The sequence below is a fragment of the Protopterus annectens genome, chromosome 8.part0, assembly GCF_019279795.1.
Source record: "Protopterus annectens isolate FY-2018-M chromosome 8.part0, PAN1.0, whole genome shotgun sequence".
NCBI classification, from domain to species: Eukaryota; Metazoa; Chordata; order Ceratodontiformes; family Protopteridae; genus Protopterus; species Protopterus annectens.
Genome location: NC_056741.1, coordinates 1,118,287,965 through 1,118,300,357, shown reverse-complemented (window position 1 = coordinate 1,118,300,357; position 12,393 = coordinate 1,118,287,965). Strand labels below are relative to the sequence as shown.

The 12,393-nt window shown below is 44.0% G+C and overlaps 1 protein-coding gene across 1 annotated transcript in view; it reads right to left on the bottom strand.

The window, feature by feature from the left end:
• The window catches only part of ATP8B2 (ATPase phospholipid transporting 8B2), a gene marked incomplete in the record, with an annotated part of 2,601,455 nt that overhangs the window by 1,487,231 nt on the left and 1,101,831 nt on the right, over positions 1-12,393 (bottom strand).

Sequence of the window (12,393 nt, the reverse complement as noted above, 5' to 3'; positions counted from 1 at the left end):
TAAACAAATGTGATACAATCAGATAACCATTTAGACAGTGCTGTTTTTGCCACTGGCATACCTTTTCTGGAATCTGAAAAGGAAAAGTACAGTTGTGTACTCTTACCATAAATGTAGATGTTTGAGTGTATTCACTGTTGCAGTCATTACATTTGGGTTATCCTGCTGGCAGGTTGCCCTCAGTCAGCCTGAATTCCAAAGTCTTGGGTCCTGCGTCAGTTGCTGTCGCCTCTTCCCTGACGTCAGGTCGTCAGGGGTATAAAAGATGCAGCCAACGCCATTTTAATCAGTTTTTCTTGCCCCAGATGTCAGGTGCCCCCAAAAGGGTAGGCTAAAATTATGTAAATAAAACATACATGCACCAAAATAAGCTTTACCGTCATCTATAAGCAAATACACCCCCTAAGTTGTATAGATTAGAGAAGTAAAGATAAGATCCAGCAAAAGTAAGGGGGATGGCAGGTGGGTAACCTGGACTGCAACAGTGAATACACTCTAACATCTACATTTATGGTAAGTGTACACAACTGTACTATGTTCTTCGTGTTTCACTGTTGCAGTCATTACATTTGGGTTGAAGTCCAAAGCTATGGTTGGGGGGCTGGAGCTAAACAGCATTAGCAGCAGCTATGAGGCCCTGCAGAACTGCAGTAGCAAAGCCTGCCCTGGATTTTATGTAAAGAGGCAGATTGTAATGTTTTGTGAAGATATGCACTGAACTCCAAGTAGCAGCCTCTAAAATGTCTTTGGTTGGTACTCCCCTGAGGAAAGGCTGCAGAAGTAGCTGCAGCTCTGGCTGAATGTGGCCTAATGCCCTTAGGCACTAGTTTGTCATGTTGTGAGTAGCAGAAACGAATGCAGTGACCTATCCACTTTGAAATAGTCTGCTTGGAGATGGCCTTTCCTTGTGAAGCTGTGGCATATGCCACTAGTAATTGTTCTGTCTTTCTGAAAACTTTAGTTTTGTCCAAGTAGAATCTAAGTTGTCTGTGTACGTCCAAAGAATGCAGAATTTTCTCTCCCTTCTTCTGTGGATTTGGATAAAAAGTTGGCAAATGAATTGTTTGGTTAAGGGCTACACTGGATACCACCTTAGGCATAAATGTAGGGTTTGTTCTCAGAGAGACCCTGTCTGGATAAAAAATGATAAAGGGTTCCACAGCCATGAGAGCCTGTAGCTCTGAAACTAGTCTTGCAGAAGTTATTGCTAGGAGCAGAGCTGTTTTCCAAGATAAGAACTTTATATCCGCAGTAGCAGCTAGCTCAAAAGGAGGTAAGGTGAGTTTTCCCAAGACATAATTGAGGTCCCATGCAGGTATTGGTGTTCTCCTTGGAGGCCTTAAGTTTTTGGCTCCTTTGAGGTACTGCCTTAATAAAGGATGAGAAAAAAGTGGTGGCTCTGTATTGTAATGAGCCGAAATGGCAGAGGCATGGATTTTAATTGATGAAAAAGATAGGCCTTTGTCCAGCATCTCAGTTAAGTATTGCAAAATCTGAGGAATATTTGGGACAGCTGTATTAGTTCCTTGAGCTTGGTTCCAAGCGCAAAATCTCTTCCATTTCCCAGCATAGGATTTTCTAGTACTAGGCCTTCTGGCTTCTAAAATTACATCCATCACAGCTTTACTGAGAGGTGTGTTTTTTGTATGGCTACATTATCCGCCATGCTGCCAGGTTTAGGGTCCTGAGTTGGCTGTGCAGAATCTGATTGTTTTGCTGGGACAGTAGATGAGGTATCTGAGGTAAGGTCCAGGCTGGGCATTGGGACAAGTTCCTTAAGATCGGATACCAGTACTGGCGTGGCCAGTCTGGGGCAATCAAAATCATTTTTGGTTTCTCCTGCTTGACCTTTAGGAGTACCTTGGGGAGGAGAGGCAGTGGACGAAAGGTATATACTGATAGGTTTGTCCAGTTGAAAGATAAGGCGTCCACTTTCCAAGCTTGTCTGTGATAAGTCCTTGTGCAGAATCTTTTTAGTTGACTGTTTTGAAGGGAGGGAAATAGATCTATGTCCGGGCATCCCCATTTCTTTGTTATCATGCTGAAGACTTGTGGATCCAGGTGTCACTCGTGGGGATCCATGAGGTTTCTGCTTAGTTCGTCTGCCAGAGTATTTTCCTTTCCTGGCAGGAATTGTGCCTGCAGATGAACTTGGTAAGTCAATGCTGTGTCCCATAAAGCCATGGCTTGTTTGCATAGGGGATAAGAATGAGTGCCCCCCCTGCTTGTTTATGTACCACATGACCATGGTGTTGTCTGTCATTATCAGTAGTTGTCCCGGATGAAGTAGGTCCTTGAAGGCTGTCGGGGCATTTCGAACAGCTAACATATCTCTTTTTGATTGATATGTAGATGCTTTTGGTTTGTGGACCAGGTGCCCTGAATGCCTCTTCCTGCCATGTGTACCCCCCCAGGCATAATCTGAAGCATCCGTCATTAGGCTCTGCCTGGCTGGGGGTAGTGAGAATGGCTGTTCTTTGTTTTGGTGACAAGCCTTTATCCACCATCGAAACTCCTATTGTAGGCAGGGAATTAGAGTAATCATTGTTTCTAGGCTGTGGCAATGTTGTGTCCAGACACTTTTTAGGTACCATTGAATTTTCCTTATATGCAGTCTTGCATATAGAATTAGTCAGATGCAGGATGCCATGAAGCCCAAAGCCTGCAGAATTTTTCTTGCAGATAACTGGGTCTTTGTTGCCATTTCCTTGAAATAGGTAGTTAGTTGCCTTCGTTTGTCTGCAGTGAGATAAGCCATCTGGGCAGTTGTATTTAAGCTTGCACCCAGGAATATTATCTCGAGAGGGTACTAGTTTTGATTTCTTTTTGTTGACTGTGTACCCTAGGCATGTTAAAAGTTTTATCACAAATGTCAGATGCTGTAGTAGAATGTCCTTGTTCTCTGCTTGTATGAGGCAGTCGTCCAAGTAAGGCTATATTTGCATTCCTCTTTGTCTGCAGTAACCAATTACTGGTGCCAGGCACTTTGTGAAGACCCTGGGCACAGTAGATAAGCCAAAGGGCAGTGCAGAGAATTGGTAATGCTTTGAGCCAGCCTTGAATGTGAGGTATATTCTGCACGATTGTCTGATTGGGACATGCAGGTAATGCCTCTTTTAGGTCTAAAGTCACGAGTCAAGCCTTCCTGCCCAGCATGGGCAGAAGCTGCTGTAAGGTCAACATCTTGAGTTTTGGTATATCCAGGAAAGTGTTTAGAATAGATAGGTCCAGTATTGGTCTCCATGCTTTGTCCTTTCTGGGTACCAAGAACAGTCTTGAGTAAAATCCTTGTCCCTGCTCTTGCTGTGGCACTTGTTGAATTGCCCTCATGTCCATGAGAGCTGCGACTTCTTTTTGAGCCTCTGCCTATTGATTTTTTGTCAGGTCTGGCCAACCGTTTGGCTTTGGCAGGATATGGAAATGAAACTTGTAGCCTTGTGACACTGTCTAGAACCCATTTGTCCTGGGTTATAATGTGCCAATTTTGAGAAAAAAGTGCTAGTTTTCCTCCTAAGGGTGCTGCCAGAAGATAAGTGCTTGGTGCAGGCAGGGGGAAGTCATTGGGACTGTTTCCTGTATGATTGTGCTTTGTCTTCTCCACCTTTGGAGGTAGAAGCACTCCACTGCTTAGACCTGTAGGATCCTTGTGGCTGTGATCTGCCTCTAGGGTGTCTGGATCTGCCCCTTTGAGGTCTGTCTGAGACTGGAAAGGACTAATTCTTTGTAGGCCAGTGTCTGCTAAATCCAGGTGGCTGTACCTGTAAGAAATCCTTGACCGTTTGCATAGATTTAGCTTTGTCCTCCATTTTCTTTAACACCTCTTCTGCCTTAACACCAAACAAGGTATCATGTTGTAAAGGAGCATCTAATAATTTTGCTTTAACATGGTCAGGCAGATTTTGTTCCTTTAACCAAGCATGCCTCCTAATGACAGAATCCGTAACAGCAGCCCTGCAGGAGGCCTCCAGAGAATCAAACCCACATTGCAAAGTATGCTTTCCAACTTGTTCAGCTGCATGCAATAAATCCTGCATTTCTTTGTTTTCTGCACATTCAGAATTTGCCATCATTTTCTGTTTAAGCAGTGTCATGGTATATTGCTGATATTTGAGCATATGAAACTGGCAATTTAAGGCCCTTATAGCCAAAGTAGCAAATTTGTAAAATCTTTTTTCCCCATCTATCCAGTGCCCTAGAATCCCTGTCAGAAGGGGTAAGGTTTTTTGCAGTAGAAGCCTTGACCCCTTTTGGACCCTGGGAAATAGTTTCTGGGTCTGCAGTAGGTTTTTGAAAAGGAATTTATGAGAGTCAGGGACCCTGTAGTATCTGTCCGGCTTAACAGGAGCTGGAGGTAGAGTCAGGGGTCAGACTAGACTCCGAGAACACATCATCTACAATGTCCAACACAGGTGGTATAGCTAGAGGCCTGTGTTGAGGTAGTAAGAGGAAGTCTCTGAGCCTTTTCTTAGATTCTGAAAAATCTTGGCTCTCCCAGTGGAAGTGCTCCCTCATGGTATGCAAGGTTTCCCCAAAAGAGTAGTCCTTGGGAGGAGAAGCTGAAGGAATCAATTCTTCAGCATCAGAACCCTCATAGGGGGGAATAGGATATTCCTGATCAGAAGAGGTATCAGAAGAAATGGAAACCTGATCTGAAGATTCATAGTCTGTCTCTTGCCTAGGCCTCTTATCAGGAGGGGGATGGGAACCCCTGATCAAGGTAATCAAGTCTTCGGCCATTTTAAGCATTTGTTTTTTGGGCATGAAGGCCTGTCCTTGTGGCTGGTGAACTTGTTTCTTTGCCTTTAAAGGTGTTTTAGTCTTTGAAGTCGGTTTGATATATAATTGTTTAGGTCTGAATAAACCCTCAGAAGCAGATGCCTGCTCAGCGGCTCCGGACCCATCTGAGGGAATAATCACCGAGGCTTCAATACCTTGAGTTTCCAGTGGCCTGGCCGACTGCAAGTGGGAGTTGGTAGCGGCCTGCGACTCTAAAGTAGCGGGCATCAGTGGCTGCGAAAGCGCCTCACTGAGAACCGGCGAACCGGCGACTTGCTTAGGAGAAGCTTCATCGTCGGTTTTGGACCTCAGTTGCCTGTCTTTCTTTTTCTTTGCATTTTTTGTGAACTCCGGTAGTCAGATGGCTGTCTGACGACATTGTATAATTAAATCTTCGCCCAAAATAGCTTAATGCAAAATTGTACCGACGCTTAATAGTACGTTGGTTAAATCTAGCACAAAACTGACAACTAGCAATGTCGTGGTCAGGGCCTAGGCAAGGAATACAGTAGGAATGAAAGTCCTTATGAGGTATTTGCTTCCCACAAGAAATACAATTATTAACTTTTTCTGACATCAGTCTGGAGCAAGAAAAAAACGTTTCCCCAATGGGGTACTTAGCTTTTAATGACTACTTTGGATCTGAAACTCGAACACAAAAATCTCAGGAGTTGGCCAACCGGCACTTGCGAACTGTTTCTGCTTCGGACACCGCGCGGCAAGAAAGACTGGATAAAATGGCGTCGGCTGCATCTTTTATACCCCTGACAACCGGACGTCAGGGAAGAGGCGACAGCAACCAATGCAGGACCCAAGACTTTGGAATTCAGGCCGACTGAGGGAAACCTGCCAGCAGGATAACTCAAATGTAATGACTGCAACAGTGAAACATGAAGAACATCAAAAAGCTGTTCTCATTTTTGTTCTATCCAAGTAAAATCGGATCTGTCTATGAACATCAGGTTTGTGCAGCATATACTCTAGATTGTTGGTGTGTTTAGGAAAGAACACTGGCAAATCTATGATCTGGTTAAGGTTAGATTCAGTACAAACTTCGGGTAAAAATGAAGGTTTGTTCGCAGGAATGCTCTGTCAGCATGGAAAATCAAATGAGGTTTTATGGACAAGGCCTGAAGCTCTGACACTCTACGGGCAGAAGTGATGGGTACTAAAAAGATAGTCTTTCATGAAATATTTCAAATCACATGAGGAAGCTGGTTTGAAAGGTGGAAAATAATGTGTGAAAGCATAAAATTTAGATTTCAAGGAGTATAAGGGGATTTCACAGGTGGTCTGAGATGAAAAGTCCCTTTGAGAAAGGCTTTGGATAGTTTGTGCGACATTATGTTTAATCCTTCAAAGACAAGGTGAAAGTTAGAGACAGCAGCAAGCTGAACCTGAACTGTTGCTGCTGCAGCTCCTTTAATGAAAAGCATAGTCAAAAACTCTAATATGGAGGCAATACGGGCTTGATAGGGATCAATGTTATTTTGAGATGCCCATATAGAAAATCTTTTCCATTTGCTAAGATACAGTTTCCTAGTAGAGGACTTATAAGATATCAATATCTGCTGTGTTTCATTTGAGAGGTTATGGAACCTGGCTATGTTGGGAATTGGAGCAGCCAAGCTGTCAATTTCAGGGACTGAAGAGAGGGATGAAGAGCCCCCGACGAATGCGTCAGAAGATCTGGAACTAGGTCCAGAATCCAAGGGTCTTCCAAATGATGAATTTGAAGGAAGGGGAACCAAATCTGACGATGAAAATGAGGGGCTATTAGAATGATGGTCCTTCCCACGGATTCTGCTTTCTGCAATACTTTGGGTATATCAAGAGAATTGGTGGGAATGCATAGAGAAAACCCAGAGGCCAATCATGTACGAGTGCGTCCCCTGAGGCTTCCCTCGGAGGGGGAATCAGGGCAAAGTAGCTTCTGCATTTTGTGTTCATGTGGTTGGCAAAAAGGTCGCAGCAAGGCTGGCCCCACCTGCAGAAAATTCTCTCCGCTATCTCTTTCTTGTGGGACCACTCATTTGGCAACAAAATTGCCCTGCTCAGTTTGTCTATCACATTGGATTTCCCCAGGATGTGCATTGCTAACAGAAAGCGCTGGGTGGATGTAGCCCACTGCCATACTCTTAGGGCCTCGCAACAAAAGGGGTAGGACCTGGTCCCCCCTCGTTTGTTTAGGTACCAGACCACTGACATTTTGTCCGTCTGAATTGCAATTGTTCCCAGAGGAAGAGAGTCTTGGAAGTACTGCAACGCTAAAAGTACTGCTCTCATCTCCAGGACATCGATATGCAGATGTGTCTCCTGTTTGGTCCATGTGCCTTGGGCTGTTCTTCCCTGAAAATGTCCTCCACCCCCACTCTATTAAGGAAGCATCCATGGTCACTGTGGCTGCTGGTGGGGGTAGGACAAAAGGACGACCTATCGTTACATGAAGAGAGGTCAACCACCACTGAAGATCCTTTTTGCATGTGTTTGTGATCATTAAAGATGAGACTGTGGGAGCTCTTGGTAAGACCACTGAGTGAATAACAGCCATTGAAGAATTCACATGTGCATGCGACCCAACAGTATTGCTAATATTGCGGCTGCCATCATGCCTGACAATTTTAGCACTTCTGATGCTGAAGTCTTGTCTTTGGATATGATACTGTGAACCTGTTGACAGAGTAGTAAGACTTTCTGCTGGAAATCTCAAAGTGGTGGTGGTGCTGTCCAATTCTGCTCCGATAAAAACAATACGTTGCAATGGCGACAAGGCAGATTTTTCTGAATTTATTGTAATGCCCAGATGACTGCAGACAGAAAGTGTTGTCCCTGGCTTGTAAGAGCGGATGCCTGGTGGTGGCGGTGAGGAGCCAATGGTCTAAGTACGGAAACACCTGGAATCCTAAATGCCTCAGGTGAGCCGTGACCACTGCCATACATTTGGTGAACACTCTGGGGCTGTAGTGAGACCAAAGGACAGGGCTCGAAACTGGTAACGATAGGCTCCCAAGCCAGAAGTGCAGATGATCCCTGGATGGTCTTGGCCATTTTTATATGGTAGTAAGTATCCTGGAGATCTATCGAGCACATCCAATTGTCTTTCCCTAAGAAGGGAAGTTTCGACTGAAGCGTGACCATCCGGAACTTCTCTTTCTTGACAGATCTGCTTAGTCTGCTGAGGTCCAAAATAGGTCTCCAGTCCCCTGCCTTTTTTGGAGCCAAAAAATCTTGAGTAAGTTCCAGATCCTATCTGGTCTGCTGGGACTGGTTGGATGACTCTTTCTTAGCAACGTTTCGACCTCTACTGTTGCTTGTTCCCTGTAACTGGGTGAAATGTCTGGGATTTTTACTGTCAATGGAAGGGAAGTGGCAAAAAGAATGAAACATCCTCTAGAAACTATACTTTGTACCCAACTGTCGTTTGTTATTTTGAGCGAGGCATCTGGATACAAAGATAAGCGACCCAGACTGCCTCCAGAGCAGGACAGTCGGGCCTCCTTTCAGTAGCGCTGGTAGGGCTTCCCAAAGAACTGGTCTCTGTTGCCCTGGTTTTGCGGACCCCCTCTGCCACGAGGGTGGCATCTTCTATTATTGTCCCCTCCTCTGCCCCTGGAAGGGGGTTCACCACGTGTGTCCTGAAAGGCACCTTGGGCTTTTCAGAACCACATCTTTCCTCCCTCTTAACCCTTGGGATAGGGTCTAGTAGGGATGAAAAAATGGACTCAGACGGCAGACAGGTTTTCCTTCCTGCTCACACCTGGTCAAAGTTTTCTTAACTTTGGGCCCGAAGAGGGATGAGCCATCAAAAGGGGTGTTGACAAAGGATGGCTTAAAGGGCTCCGTGAAGGAACACAAGCGCATCCAGGAATTTCTCCTAAGAGCAATTCCTGTACCCGTTGCCCTTCTCATTCCATCAGCTGCATATGAAATGAGACGCATGGACGAGTTCACTATGGAATTGAGGGTAGCAAGCTGGGAGGAGACTGTCTGAAGCTCCGGCAGCTACTGTACTCTGCAGAGCATCTCCAAGCTTTTAGGAAATCTCTTTGCAGTCTTGTAAAATGAGTGAGATAGTTCAGTGAAAGCAAGGCAAAAGTCGGTGAACTGTACGTGCACTTCCCGTATGTATCCATGATCCTAGACTCTCTGTTAGGAGGATGGATAGAGGAATAAGTCTCAGACATCTCCTTTCTGGTGGCTGCCGCCATCACCATGCATCAACTGGCACTCCCTTGGTAAGAAAAGCCTTTTCCTGGGGGGCAGAAATAAATTTATTAGGCTTCCAGGGGACAGGCTCCATGGTGTCCAGAGACTCCCATGCCCTTCGTGAGACCAGCGCCATGAGCTCATCAAAGGGCGGAAACACCCAAGAGGTGGAGGGGTTGAGACCAAAAAGCCTTCAGGAGAACCAAATCATCTTCAGTAGGGTTGGTAGACTGCCAGTCATCCCTCTGCCTAAGGATTTCTAATATCTCAGCAAATGAGAGATCCTCAAAGGGGAACCGTGGGGACCCTTCAGATTCATCCAAGTCAATAACGAATGTAAGAGACTCCTGTGGGGAAGTGCTTCCTCTTACAGATTCTCTTCCTGGGAACCTCATCAGGGGGAACTTTTGGTGAGGTCTCGGAAGAGCAGGGGCCAGCCAATGGGACTTCCTGAGAATCTGGGTCTGAATGCTTAGAAAGGATCTGTGAAGCAAAAGCGGACACAGGCACTTTTGGGGAGGAGGTGGCCAGACCTGAAGTCATAGATGTCTTAGGAGACATAACTCTCCTCATGGCTTTGAAGGCACCTCTGCTCCGATGAGAAGGGACCGCTGGATCCGAGGAAACAATCGATCCCCTTGGCACCGGAACAGTGGGCTCCAAACCAGAGGTAGGAGCTGAGCTCATCTGAGCTAAAGCCCCAAGAGGCAAAGTCGGAATAGACAATTTAGTCCGACTATCCTCCCTGAACCTGACCGGAGAGTGTTGGCTCCTAGACTCCACGATCAGCACCTACAGCATCCGAGTAAATGAAACCAATGACACTGGAACAGGTGTCGGCTCCGAAGGCTCAACAATCAAGTCTGACTCCTCCAGCTCCGAAGGACTGGCATGGCTCAGAGGAGGAAAAGAAGTTAATGGCAATACAGTCTAAGGTTCCAAAACCGCTTGGGTCAGAGCCAATAAAATTTTTGTAAACGCCGGTGCCTGCAGCAACTTCTGCAACACACGATCCACATCCAAATCGGAAAGGCTGATTGAGGACTGAGATGAATGGATGGAGGCACTGATTGAAGGCTTGGCGATTTAGGTACCTCATACCGGTTCCAGGACTGGGGGACCAGCTCCGAAAGGACAAGACGCTTGGTTCCGAGGGCAGTGGAGCAGACTATGATTTTTTTTTACTTCCGAAGAAGTAGAAGCCTTAGAAGACTGAGGATTTACTAGACCCATCCTGGTCACTCAAAGCTTCCTGAATTGATGGTTGGAGAAGTCCTCTAGCTATTAACTTTCTCTCCTGAAGAACCCTGGAAGAGAAAGGATGAAAAATGGAGTAGCTTTCTTGAAGGTGCAAGGCTCCCAAACAATATACACAGTTTACATGGCTATCTATGACAGACATTTTCTGTCCACATTTTGGACATTTTTTAAACCCTGACTTAGGATGCTTATCCCTATCCTGGTCAGCCATAATGAACTATACAGTCTCAAGAAAAAAGTACTGTAGTATAACAAGACACACCAAAACTATTTCAAATAAGCCCTGAAAAAAAAAACAAAAAAAAAACTATGGGTTAAATATGCCATGACATTGTCACTATTAAACACACACTTATACTAACCACTTATCTAAAGCACTCTAAATATCTAAATATATATCAAAATGCTGTGACAAACTGTCACTGTTGAAAAGCACACAACTACTATTTAAACTAGACTAAATATAACAGGCCTACAGAAAAAAACGAAGGCCAAAGAGAACTATATCTAATTAAGAAAAGGCACACCAAAGGGAAAGGGAATTCACACTATAAGCTATAAAAGCTATAAGAGCTACAAGCTAACTCTAAAAGTAGAGAAATAAAGTTATTCAGATAAATTTTGGAAAAGAAATTTGTACTGGCCCGAGCTATGCAAGGAACCTCCGATCTACTGCAGCGGCAAACTAGATCTGAGGTAACTCTAGGGACATCATGGGATAGGGGACTTGGCCTCGAGCTGTCTGAAAACCTCGAGCTTTGTAGTAGGCCAACTTGGAGAAGAGGATCGGCTCCGAACCCATCTGTAAGAATGAACGGCAAGTTAGAACAACTTCACATCTGGAATTTTGAATACAGACTAAGGAGAATAACAATAATCATACAGAATATTATATCTATAAAGTAGCAGAAAGTATCCTAAGAACTAAGCCAACATGGGAATGGACAAAGGGGATTCTACCAATACAGATGACTTCAATTAAGGATACAGACAATCGGCAAAAGGGTGTTGGAACTTATTGCAGACAACTGGAAAAGGAACCAAGGTATTGAGAGCAAATAACTAGGGAAGGAAAGATGATAGAATTGAAGACACCCAGAATGTATTTGGACTGCAGAATAGAGATTGCCCTCCCTATTAAGGATTAATATAAGAGTATAGGCAAAGAGAAAGAATTGGGGGAGGGGGGTCCTAAACGAAAGACCAGGGCTGAGAGAGTTTGTAGCAGAATCTGGAACAGAAGCTGCCATTAAAAAAGAATAATTTGTTGAGCATATAAAATATTGCATGATAACTATAAGAATCAATCAGAGGAGGTTAGAAAGGATTGGGAAGAGACAGTGGATAAGCAATTCACAAATAAACAATGGGAGGATATATGTATGTCTCCTAAATATGCAATAAAATCTAAAGATTTAGGATTTTTGCTTGGAAATGTTTACGTAGATATTTTTATACCCTAAGTAGACTCCTGAGAATTTTTCCTCAGGTAGATAGCAAATGTTGGAGGTGTGACACAGAAGACAAAAGTACTTGGGAACATATTTCCTAGGAATGTGAGTGGGTGGACTTTAACTCATGCATTCCAATGGCGCTCAGGACGTTTGCACTCTTAACTTCCAATGGGTGGAGCCTAAGCCTTTTGCAGAATCAAATTATGTCCTCACATTTCAAACAAATGTTCATATCTCTGAAACCAAAGGGGTAATGAAAGAAGTATAAATGGCAAACACTTAAGCACAAACTATATTAATAGTGGTAATATACTTTAGCTTCTAGGTCTTAAACTGAATTTTATAATTCACAGTAAACACAGTCACTATTATGTTTATAATAATTTGTAAACAACGTACAATTTCTCAGCAACCACTCAAGTTACACACATACTGACATTAGCATTTTATTCATTTAGCTGAGAGCTTTCAGATGAGGATAGGGAGTTCTGCCTGTGTTACTTGGTTGTTGAGATATTTTAAAAAATGTGAACATTATATCTATATAAATTAATATCATGAAAACAACAGTTAATATTTCTTTACCTGCACTAGATGGAGGTCAAAACTTAATGCAATTGAGTTTGCCATTGTGTAAGCTTTAAGATGAAATCTTTTAAAACCTTGTACATAGCATGGTTTTGGAATTATTGATACA